Below are 13,624 nucleotides of genomic sequence, written 5' to 3' on the forward strand. Positions count from 1 at the left end.
CTCTCTCTCTCTCTCTCTCTCTCTCTCTCTCTCTCTCTCTCTCTCTCTCTCTCTCTCTCTCTCTAAACATGGAGGAGAAAGTGGGGAATAATCGTTAATTAAAATTAATAAGTATTAAAAAGGATAAAAAAATAAAATAAAAGGCACGTAATAACCTATAATAGGTGTGGTTTTCCTTTCCCTAATCTTGGGAGATAAAAAATAGGGAGATTTACAAAGGCAAATATAGGGTGAGTGAGGGAGAGAGAGAGAGAGAATTATGGAGAGTGGGGAGAGAGTGAATAATTATCGAAAGATTTACTATATAAAAAGGGTTTCCCTCAATCCTCCTCCATCGATTTTAAAAGCTTTTACTGCATGGAATCCTTCACTAATAGCACCATTACTTCTCTTAAATCATATCTATAATACACTATCCTTCCCTGTATATACCATAGAGAAGACCAAAAAAAAAAAAAAAAACTACAATATCCATAATTTCTCAATTTCAGATTTCTCTTCTATTACAATAGCTCAGAATATCTCAATTTCAGATTCCTTTTCAATTACAATAACACAATATTTCTCAACTTCAGCTTTCTTTGCTCTTGGATCACTGGCACTGCATTTCTCAATTTCAGATACTCCTCATTCACAAGGTACATTTTCTAAACTAAACTTTACTTTTGTTTGAGTGGATGATTGGTGTTGAAAGTCCAATAGAATTGGTAGTACAGGCCATTTATATTCACCAAGTATAAAAATTAAATTTTGTACTTATGCAAAATCTGATCATTCTTTAGTCAGTCTTTGGTTTTGTGTTTATGTTGGTTTTGGTTTTGGTTTTGTGATTTTATTTATGAGATTAATATCATTCTCAGGACCTTCATAGAGGAAGACGGGGTATATGTTTTTTTTTTTTTTTCCCATCTTCTTTCTATTATGGGAATTGAATTGTATCATTTGGTCTGTGGATTTTCTCTATTGTATTCAGAATAATTAGGTTTAATTTTGTTTTCATAAAATACAAACTTTGAAAAATCAATTCACCAAGTTTTGCAGAATTTACCTTAAATGGATTGACCCAATAATCTTGTCTTAAAAAAATATTTAATTAGAAGATATTTAATATAATATTGTATTGAATTTAGGGATAGAGACAAAAAAAGAGGGAATTTCCTTTTTTCTGAAAAAGTAAATAGAGAAATATTCGGAATGTATTTTTTGTTTTTGCTTCGACCCATGGAAAAGATTATACTATGGAATATTCACCCAAAGGAAATAAAACAAAGAAGACAATACAATAAAAAAAAATTAATATGATTTCAAATTTAATTCAAATTAAAAAAAAATATATATTATATATATATTAACTTAAGTATTAAGTAAGTTAAGATTATATATTAATCATATATTTATGATACTATACATACCATCACGTGTATTTACACATGTATTTTTATTAGCATATATATATATATATATATATATACACCAGCCCAAAGAAACTTGAAAAAGGATATTTTTCACCAAAAATTTGAGATAATCCAAGAGTTGACTTTCTTAAACTTGAACTTCTTTTGGGAAGACCCGTTAGTCCCATATATAATGAGGTCAAGGTAATAACGACAAAGAAAGGAAAATATAGTAAACACTATAATATGAAATAATAAAATAATAATATAAAAATCTCTATCTAACTGTGTGTCCCTACGCCACCTCTACGTGCAGACGCATAGGGTGGGGAGAAAAATCAAGTTACCCCTTGATTAGATATATATATATATATATATATGTGTGCGTCTTCCCTAATTAGTTCCTACCATCTGACCCGACAGCAAATCTATATTTTTCACAAAATTCTATTAAATATTATAAAATTTTGAAGAATATCTCAGTTGAAATCGATACGATACGGAGTGGTATCAGTATCAATATTGATATTGATTACAATCGAAACCAATATAATAAGGATCGATATCAATAAGGATCGGTCAAGAATCAATTAAGGATAAAAAATCGTACAGTTTTTCTGGATCAATCATGGTATCGGCTGGTATATTTTTTTTTTTCAGGATAAAATTAATGTTTTGCATTTTGGCACAAATAGACATCACATCTCCAGTCAATCTCTCTCTCTCTCTCTCTCTCTCTCTCTCTCACAGAGATCTTCCCATTTTCTTGAAAAACCCTAAATCTCTATCAGATCAATCTCCCTCTGATTTTGGGAACGACAATAAATCTAATTATATCAATTCATTACATTTGAAAATCCTTTAATTGATTAGCTCAATAATCACAAATTTCGACTGGATCATTTGAATAATTGCAGTAAGTATATCAACAAGATCATGACCATAATAAACAAAATTTTCCAAAAACTGAAATTTATTTGTCATCCTCCATTGCTGTCAATTTGGTCTACACTTTTTTATTCCCAACTTGAAAGCCACCCGAACCCTTATTTTTCTTCCCACTACCATCAATCTTCATCTTAGTCTTTTTCACCTAGAATTTCTTTTGCCTTTTTTCTCTCTTCTTTCTCTCTTTGTAGGTCCAATTCGTACTGGTTCTTCCATCGCGATAAGTTGTTCTTCTTCAGCATCCCCCCTTAATTTAACTGTGCAGTGCTGCTACCTCTCCTTCCTTCTCAGACAGTCGAATTGAAAATCCTAAAAGGACACTCTCTCTCTCTCTCTCTCTCTCTCTCTCTCTCTCTCTTCTCTTTGTCCGTGTTTAAGTTTAAAAAATATTTTTTAATGGATCGGATTGGATCGGCCTATCCGGATCAATATCCGATACCCAGGACAATACTGATACCAATACCCGTCTGATCGGTCAGGTATTATGATCGGTCTCAGCCGATACCAATCTGATACAACAGATCCAGCCGATCCAATACTGATACTTGATTCCATGGATGGGATGGGACAATTTCTTTGCCACATAAGCAAACAAAACATTTAATGCACTTTGGTATCTAATGTATTAAATGCATGTTGTTTGTTATTATAATAGTGTTGTTACTTGTTGGGTAATTGTATTACAATTTCTTACCAAATATAAATTGCAATATAAAGCTTTTGAAGTAGAAACTATGTTGTTGTCTTATTGATCCTTAGCTGAAATGAGATGAAGAAAAACTTAAAATAGATGTTGAATCACCACCACAGCAACTGAAGAAACTTCGAACAGAATTGAGGTTGAGTCACACTTGTAGTGCTGCGTTTAAGGTAATTGATGCCCTCTACTGCAAAAAGTTGTTCTACACCTCTACCTCCAAGATAAAACAACCTCCCATTAGAAGATGAGACAGTTCTTCTAGTCCTTTCTAAGAGCAAAAATACACAAGACTTAGAGAAAATGAAAATAAGAAAAAGACTTGCATCGTTGCAATAAATAGAAATGGATGGGATGCCAATGGTGAATGTGTGTCTTTGTAAGGTATTTAGCTGGGTTTATATAAACCCAAAATCAACCCTTGCACCCTCTTAGATTCCTCAAGAGTAACCTCCACTAATGACAAATTAATTGGAGAATAATGTCATATGGACATGAATTGAAAATTAATTCAATTTAATTGAATTAATCCCAATCAATTCCTTAGCCCACCTCACCACTCATGGTAATGGCTATGAATGAAATTTAGAGCTCTCATAGGGTGTTATTAACCATTTTCTAGTCAACCTCCCCACTCATGGTAGTGACCATAAATGGACTTTTGGGCACCCATATAGTGACATTGACCATTTACCTCCATTTTGCAATAACCTATGGCATGAATTAAGAATTAATTTCATAAATGAAATTAATCCCAATCAATTCTCTTTACCCACCTCTCCACTCATGGTAATGGTCATGAATGGATTTAAGGCTCCCATAGGGTGGGTGTTATTGACCATTTTTCACTACTTTGACCCTAATGGTCTCACATCATAACAAGACAATCAAAACACATAAAAGAAGGATTTTATTTCGAAACTTAAATATAATAGAATAGATATAAAATCTAACAATCCCCCACAAGTTTTAAATGACACGAAGGACACATGTGCTGTGACTATATTAGACACTATAGGACGCATCATTGTAGGTGTCTTTCAGACTTGAACCTACACTAGGTCTAATGAGTCACGCTACAGAGTACGGATAGAATCAGACTCCTTAAAGCTTTCCTCATTGATGTAGCTGACCGATCCATCAACCACATCCCATAAGTCGACTTTTTGAGCTACCCATCATATAATCACTTTGTACTATTGAACCGGCCATGTCCCTTATCTTAGACTCATGAATGTTTAGATAACTTGCCTATAAGTTCTCATCGGCGGTGGCCACACCTCCTACATTCATTGAGGTTAGTCCCTGATGTGCATCACAATTAACGTACCCCCACATTTCCTAGGATTGGACTAATTAAGGGCCCGTTTGATAACGTTTCAAGAAACACGTTTATGTTGTTTCTGGACATAGAAAAGACAAAAACGGAACAAAAAGCGTTTGATAAAAATGTTTTGTTTCACTTGTTTTCAGAAAAGAAATTGAAATTTCTATCTATTTATGGTTCAAGAAACAACCCAGGCGAAACAAGTAAAACTTGTTTCACCATTTCTAGAAACGACTTGTGGCCATTCTTTTGCTGGTTACTATCGACTTCCAAAAACATGACTTATCAAACACCTTCAATTCCATTTTTGTTTCTAGAAACGAAAATTTATGTTTTTTCCGATTTTTGAAACAGAAATGGCATAAACGTTATCAAATGGGCCCTAAGAGCTTTACCACTCAAGCTTTCTCCTTGTGGTGGTACTACTATCACCATCTACATCTTGGAATGAATACTTAAATAACCAGTAGCACTGAGTTGGTCACCCATGACTTCGTTTGTACCACTTGAACCTAATTCAGGCATTAAGCCTCTTCACATAGGTAGGGTGTCCATCATATGACCTAAAGATTAGGTATTAACCCCATTTCTATAGATGCACTACACAAGTTCTTGACAGACATAGGCTTTGTGAACATGTCAGTTTGGTTACTTTTTGACTTCACATAATCGATAACTATCATTTCTTCATCTATGTACTGTCTCACAAGATTGTGTCTTAGGCGTATATACCTCCTTTTACTATTGTAAATCCGGTTCTTGACTAGATGTATAGCCGTTTGATTATCACAATGTAGTGATATCGATGGTGCCAGTTTTTACCATAATGAAATGTTTGCCATTAAGTTTCTAAGCCATTCGGCTTCCGTTCCTGCCTTTTCTAAGACTATAACTCAGCTTCCATGGTAGAGCCCCGTCCCACAAGATTGTTTTGTGGATTTCCATGAATGGCACCATCTGCTTGTGTAAATACATACCCACTAGTAGCTAAGGACTCGTTTGTATCTGAGATCCAATTTGCATCACAATACCCTTCTAATACCGCTGGTTTACCACTATAGTGCAAACTATAGTTTATAGTACTTTTTAGGTACCTCAGCAACCTATCAACTGTGCTCCAATGCCCTTACTTGGATTGTGAGTATGTTGACTCAACTTTCCTACTGCAAGGGCAATATCAGGACACGTAAAATTCATTAGATATGTGACTGAACCAATAATTTGAGCATATCTTTTTTGATTCACCAGTTCACCCAAGTTTCTTTTCAAATGACATCCCATATCAAAAGGTGTTTTAACCGCTAAAACTTCATGGTACCAATACTTTTTAAGTATGTTTTCTACATAATGGGCTTGGGATAGTGAAATGTTATTCTCTTGCTTGATGAACTTGATCCCAAGGATCATATCAGCCTCTCCTAAGTCCTTTGTGTCAAAATTAGACATCAAAAGTTTCTTAGCTTGATTCACTATTTTCAAGTTTGTTCCTATTATCAGTATATCATCTACATATAGCAGTATGAATACGCCCTTACCACCATAAAACCTGTTATATAAGCATCTTTCACCGTAGTTCACAATGAAACCATTTGAAATTAGAACTTTATCTAATTTTTCATGCCATTGCTTTGACGCCTGCTTCAATCCATATAAATATTTTCAAAGCTTACAAAATTTTTGCTCTTGTCCATTTACAACACAACCTTCTAGTTGCTTTATGTAAATTTCCTCCTCTAAGTCCCCATTTAAAAATATCGTTTTCACATCCATTTGATGGATGACTAGGTTATATATTAACGCCATTGCTAACATAACCCTTACTGTGGCAATTCTAGAGACTGGGGCAAATGTGTTAAAGTAATCACTATTAGGCTTTTACCTAAACCCCTTGACTGTAATTCTAGCCTTGAAATGATCAAGTGACCTATCACTTTTTAGTTTCTTTCGAAATATCCACTTGATTTTTTCAAAGTTTTAGAACCAATTGATAAATTTACCAATTGTCAAGTATTATTCTCTAAGATTAAATCTAGTTCACTCTTGATTGCCTCTTTCTAAAAGATAGCATCCGATGATATAATAGCCTCTTTGTATTTATTCGGATTCTTGTCTACTATGTAAATAAACCACTCATCGTTCGAATATTTGGGTCTTTTGAATCGCTTGCTCATCCTTGGTTGACTTCCATCACAATTATCCAATTCTTGATTGGTAGTCATTTCATTTGACTCCATTTCCCTATAAGTCAATTGACTATCCTTACTTGTAGGTAAATTGGACTTAAAGGGAAAGATGTTTTCAAAGACCTCAACATCCCTTGATTCTATGTTGCTATTTGTTTCAATGACATCATCCATGGCTTTAATCACCATAAATCGGTATGCTGTACTATTTGTAGCATACCCCAAAAACACACAATCACAAGTTTTTTGTCCCAATTTTCTTTTCTTGGTATCCGTTAATAATACCTTGGCCAAAAGGCCCCAAATCTGTAAGTGTTTTAGACTTGGTTTTTTTCCAAATCATTTCTCAAATAGAATCATACTAATCTTGTTATGTGGGATTCTATTTGATAGATAACATACTGTTAGCATAGCTTCCCCCCACATATCAAGTGGTACATTTGAACTCAATAATATAGAGTTCATCAACTCTTTAAGAGATCTATTTTTCCTTTCGGCAACCCCATTTAATTTCGGTTGGTATGGAGCAATTGTTTCATGGATAATTTCTTTTTTCCCACAAAACTTTTCAAGGTTAAAATACTTAGTCCCTCTATTGGTTCTAAGTCTTTTAACCTTCTTGTTAAGTTGATTTTCAACTTTAGTTTTGTAAGATATAAAAGCCTTTCTGGCCTCATCCTTTGATTTGAGTAAATAAATCATGGTATACCTAGAGTAGTCATCTACGAAGGTTATGACATAATTGTTTCCTCCCCTAGACTCATATGACTTATAGTCACTCAAGTCACTATGGATCAATTCCAAGAGATCACTCTTTCTTTCCAAAGTTTTATGAGGCTTTTTGGTTACCTTTGCCTCTACACAAGTTGTACACTTGTACATAGGGGGTTCCACCTTATTGGTGATCATGTCTAACTTGCATAGTTTTGTGATATACTTTACACTACTATGACCCAACCTACCATACCACAGATCAAAAGAATTAGTAGGAACAACAATGTAAGTAGAAGAAGTACTAGTTGTCTCAATTACAACATTTTCAACACTTAGTACAAATTATCCTTTATTAAGGTATCTCTTCCCCACAAATACATTGTTCCTAGTGACAACTGCCTTATCACTCTCAAAAGTTAATTTTATTCCTATTTTATCAAGAAAAGGAACTGAAATCAAATTGTGCTTAATGTTCGGCACATGGAGAACCTTGGTGAGAACCATAGTCTTCCCTGAAGTGAGCTTCAATCTTATTTTTTTCTTTCTCCATAATAGAGGCACTTTGGGAATTTCTTATGAATACCTTTTTGTCTCTCATACTCATGGAATAAGAGGAGAACATCTTCAGATCACTACAAATGTGTCTTGCAGCACCAATATCTAATATCCAATCCATTGGTTTTTCGACCAAATTTGTTTCTGTGACCATAGCTACAAAGACGTTGTCTTCAACTAGGTTTACCTTTTCAAATTTTTTTTTCTTGAATCGATAATATTTCTTGAATTGCCCTGGCTTACTACACACATAACAAGTGAGTTTCTTTTCTTAAAAGAAGGCTCATCAAAGTTTTGACAGTTCTTCATTTTCTTGTCTTGTTTGTTGGTTTCTACTAAGTTCACTTTTAAGTGTTTCTCCCGAAGGTCTTTTTCACCCTTTTTCACCGTTGTCCATGTTCCGGTCCTTTTCCTCAATTTTGATCCTTACAACCAACTGGTCCAAGGTCAACTCTGTCTTCTTGTGTTTTATTGACAACTTAAAAGCATCCCAAGAAGGTTGAAGCTTTCCGATCAAGGCACCAGTCACAAATTCTTCTGGTAGAACTATTTTTTCCTTTGCTAGCTTTCCAACCAAGATTTGAAATTGATCAATTTGGTTTGAAATGGTGTCATTATCTTTCATAGTAAAATTTAGAAAGTTAGATAGCAAGTACTTCTTTGAGCCAGCATCCTCGAGAGAGTACTTATTTACCAAATCATTCCAAATCGTATATACATACTCCAATGAATTATACAAATGGTATAAGTCATTGGATAATGCATTCAAGATCCGATTTTTACATTGGCAATCTGCTTGAATCCAAGCCACCCTTTGCCCTCCTTTCCGTGATCATTATTTTTTTTTGGCATGAGTTCAATCAAGGCAAATACCACCACAATTTGGGCTAATACAAATAACATCATTTGCCTCCATCGTTTGAAGTTTTGACCTCAAAACTGCTCAATTTTGTCAAATTTAGTGACAATCCTCATCTTATCCAAATCCGGAATAAGATCAGTTACCGACGGGATAACATTGGTGGGAATTGAATCAATGGTGGGTAAATGAGGAATCCCCTTACCATTGTGGCTAACATGAACCCCGCCTCCTTGGTTGTTGATTATTCCTTCAACATTGATGTTTGAAGGTTCTCCTACGTTGATAGTTCTATCAACGACATTGTTATTTGAAGCATCATCTATGATAGTGATTAAAGGACCATCATTGTTGTTGGAGTCATCACCTCTATTGAGGCTCGCATCTCCAAGATCAGCCATGGGATTTTACAACGATCAATTAACTTAAAATTGTTGGGTAATTATATTACAATTTCTTACAAAATACAAATTGTAATACAAAGCTTTTGCAGTAGAAATTATGCTGTTGTTGTATTGATCCTAAGCTGAAATGAGATGAAGAAAGACTTGAAATAGATGTTGAATCACCATCACAGCAACTGAAGAAACTTCGAACAGAATTGAGGTTGTGTCACACTTGTAGTGTTACGTTTAAGGTAATTGATGCCCTCTACTACCAAGAGTTGTTCTGCACCTCTACCTCTAAGATAAAACAACCTCCCACTAGAAGATGAGGCAGTTCTTCTAGTCCCTTCTAGGAGAAAAAAGACACAAGACTTGTATGGTTGCAATAAATAGAAATGGATGGGATGCCAATGTGTGAATGTGTGTCTCTATAAGGTATTTGGTTGGGTTTATATAAACCCAAATCAACCCTTGTACCCTCTTGGATTCCTCAAGAGTAACCTTCATCTAATGGCAAGTTAATTGGAGAATAATGTCATATGGACATGAGTTGAAAATTAATTCAATGTAATTGAATTAATCCCAATCAATTTCTTACCCCACCTCCCCACTCATGGTAATGGCCATAAACGAAATTTAGAGCTCTCATAGGGAGTTATTGACCATTTCTAGTTCACCTCTCCTCTCTTGGTAGTGACCATGAATAGACTTTAGGGCACCCATATAGTGGCATTGACCATTTACCTCTATTTGGCAATAACCTATGGTATAAATTAAGAATTAATTTAGTAAGTGAAATTAATCCTAATCAATTCTCTTTGCCCACCTCTTCATTCATGGTAATGGCCATGAATAGAATTTAGGGTTCTCATAGGGTGTTATTGACCATTTTCCACTACGTTGACCCCAAGGGTCCCACACCATAACAAGACAATCTAAAAACATAAAAGGACTTTATTTTGAAACTTAAATATAATAGAATATATATAAAATCTAACGTTACTTTACTATATCATGCAAACAAAAAACTTTGATTTTTTTTCTTTTTTGTGAATTTTATAAAAAAAAACTTCTAAAATATCCAACCATTTTTTCCCATCTAATTGGGAAAAAAAAGAAGTGAATATGCCATTGAACCTTGTGACCATGGAAACCACATGAAGTGATATTTGAAAACGTGCAAACAAAAAGGAAGGTCATCCTAGATTTTTAAGAAATAATTTTACTTTTTTGGAAAAAGATTTTGTGCACGATCCTACATGGCGCATAACCATGCACAAAGCTATTGGCTGGGGATGAGGGTCTTCGATGCACCATGTACCACTGATAAAAGGTACACAATCTTTTGCCTTCTCTTATTGGGGATCATCTTTGTTATGGTAAAAAAATACCCACTAACGATAGCGCACCATGTGGATTTAGTGGGACAAAGCAAGTCCAGGACCTATTGGCCTTAGAATGAGGCAAGTCGATCAGGAAGAGTATGATTGAGCTACATTCTCGATTAGTTGCCACTATCTGGGCTGGGTATAGCACGACCGACCCACACCCATGTTTGGTGGATCAGTTACTGAGCGACCAAGGTGTGCCTGTATATGAAGATCGGCACGTAGGAACAACCGAGCTATATCAGAGCTACAATTGAGGCAATGAAGTAGGAAATCATTCGAGCCATATTCAACGGTCAAATTATAACCACATCCATAGGCCTATTACGGAAAAGAATGGCTATCCATTAGGCGCTTGGTAGAGCTTGGCAATTGAGCTACCGAATCAATGTCACTGGGTTCTAGGTGCTCAACGAATTCCTGGACAGATTACGTTCACTATGAGGAAACTCATTCCTAATCCAATATGTAATATCTAAGTAAGGATTGGACCTATCCTAATCAAGAAAGGACGCCTGTAAGGACTCCAAATCTTCCCTAGAGGGAAGGAGTCTCACACGTCACGCGAGATATAAGAACTCCTATAATTGGGGTATCTTCCAGATACACATTTTTCAAGTCTAATTCTTACCATACATGAACTCTTACCAAAGCTAGGAGACTGGCCTAATTCAGACTCTCCACTGCCGCCACTCCATTATCCAAAAATACTCCCTTCATGTGGATCAAATCTTTTTCCATTCTTACGGGAATTACTATTTGTATAGAGATCAGAGAGTCCCCCGTTGGACCAGCCCAGTGCTTAATCTTTTGTGTTTGTTCCTCTGTGCAGGGCCTGCAGGAGGCTTAGGATGATTTCTTACAGCAATAGATTGACGAAGTCAGTGGGAAGTGCATACTAGTCAAGCCGTTACCTCAAGAGCAATGCTGCTATGCAGTGGACGTTCATCTCCTCCTCCAACAGATTAGGAGGGCCAATGAGGACCACTACTTGGAAAGGATCCTCCTCCATCAATGCCTAACATGGTTTCATCCCAACTAGTGTAGGGAGAGAACCGTCAATCGACGTGTGTTTAGGTCCCACAAGCGAGGGGGACCCTAACTCCGCCACCGCCACTTGCCAAGCTAAACCCAATGTGCCTACCACTAATGTGTAGATACATGACTTACAACTTCAGGTGTTGCAGACTAATGATATGTTCTGGAGGTTTCTCCATCAGTTTGGGTCAGCTCTACTTGAGGGACCGCCTATTGTGGCACAGGCCAATGGAGTACGACCTACGAGACCAACAACCATTAGGAATAATATGGGCTGGGTGGGTTGGGCAGGTTTTGCTAACACACACCGTTTGAACCCATCACACGTTGATTGCCATGAGGATAAGGGAAGTCGTACAGGGCCTGCCAATAAATTCCAGTAGAAAAACCTGTAACCTTCTGAACCATGGAGGATTGCTAGTAGACATTCTCAAGCACTTGGCGGGTCTAGACGAGTCCGAACTACAGGAGTATAGACACCTTACGAATCAGCCAGAAGATCTGCCACATAGGCCCAAAGCCCTACTCCAAGATCCAACCTGCCTAGAGAGGTGTACACGAGTAGAAGTGTTAATGGACTACCCAAGCAAAACTGCTTGCCGGACGAACTGATGAAGGTGTACCACCCTAAGAAGTTTAAGACACTAGCTTTTGTTCTATATGAAGGCCAATAAACCCCTGTTGAACACTTTGCCACTACAACTCTATTATGTCCATCCAAAGTGACTCGGATGTGGCATTCTTTTGGGCCTTCCTAGTCTCGCTTAGGGGAGGGGTGTTGTCATGGTATTTGACTATGATGCCTTGGTCCATCCACAACTATGATGAACTGGGTAGAGCTTTCATCTCTAGATTCTAAATCAGCATTTGACCGCAAAAGACTTCTGTTAGTCTTTTTATCGTGAGACAGGGTTGAGACGAGTCACTCTGAGAGTAAATCACCCACTTCACAGAGGCTACCATGGAGATCAAGGACCTTAAGGATGGGGAGGCCTTCAGTGCTTTTTATTAATAAATGTGCTATGAAGAAATTTCAAGTCATTGTCCAAGAAGTACCCTATGGACATGTCTGACCTATTGTAGCACTACCACAAGTACGTAACGATGGACGAGAATATGAATGCACGAAAGGTGATAGTGTAGCCACCTCAAGAAAAGAAGAGGACAATAATGAGCCCCAAAGAGGAGGAGCGAGATTTAAAGAGAACGCGAGCAGCAAGCCCTAAAAAGTCACTACTCCCTCATTGGATCTGGAAAGATCCAAGTTGCTCCTCAACATCAAAGATAAGAAGATTATTCATTAAGCGAAGCCCATTATGTCAAAGCCGGAAGAGCGCGACTCGAAGAGGTATTGGCTATTCCACAAATACATTGGGCACCACACTTATGAGTATCGAGCCTTGAAGAAGGAATTAGAAGAATTGATAAAAATAAGCCATCTTAAAGAATACCTTAAGAATCCCGAGGCAGATTGACCAATCCAGAAAGATCATGGGGAGCAGAGTCACTAGTAAGCCAAGTCATGAAGAGATGATGATGCAAAAAGGAGGTATTTAGCTTTAGCTTCCACCAAAGGTGCCAACAAAGGGCAACGGTCGCCTGTCTGACCCTTTCAACACCTTGTCATCCCATTTAGACATTATGGTCTTTAGATCTTTAGGACAGAGAAGGAGTTCCCACATCTCATTCTTGTTCAAGGAACTCCTCGTGCTTTTTCTCTAAGCTTATGTCAGGGGGCTCTCGAGAGATCGATTCCTTATCATTATCGCTATGTAATAGATGTGGCTCCCAGATCAGCTTTGAAATATAGACCCCTTTCGGATCAGCTCTACTTGGATTCAGACATCTATGTGATGCTGGGTTTGGAACGAACGAAAAAAGGCCAGAATATGCCAACCAGCCGACCGAACCCACCATACATGTTATCCTCGAGGGCTAGAATCTAAGTCGATTAGGAAGGCAAGGCGCATGCTTGCTTTGTTTGCATGACCAAAGAACCAATTAACGTTGCTCGGAAGGACTCGATCATTTCATTCTCTGATGAAGATTTATAGGTCCTAAACTAGTCAAACAGTGATGTTATTGTGGTCTAGCTGGTCATCACCAACTGTCCATTTCACAAAGTTTTGGTTGAA

The sequence above is a fragment of the Macadamia integrifolia genome, unplaced genomic scaffold (genome assembly GCF_013358625.1).
Source record: "Macadamia integrifolia cultivar HAES 741 unplaced genomic scaffold, SCU_Mint_v3 scaffold1956, whole genome shotgun sequence".
Lineage (NCBI taxonomy): Eukaryota > Viridiplantae > Streptophyta > Magnoliopsida > Proteales > Proteaceae > Macadamia > Macadamia integrifolia.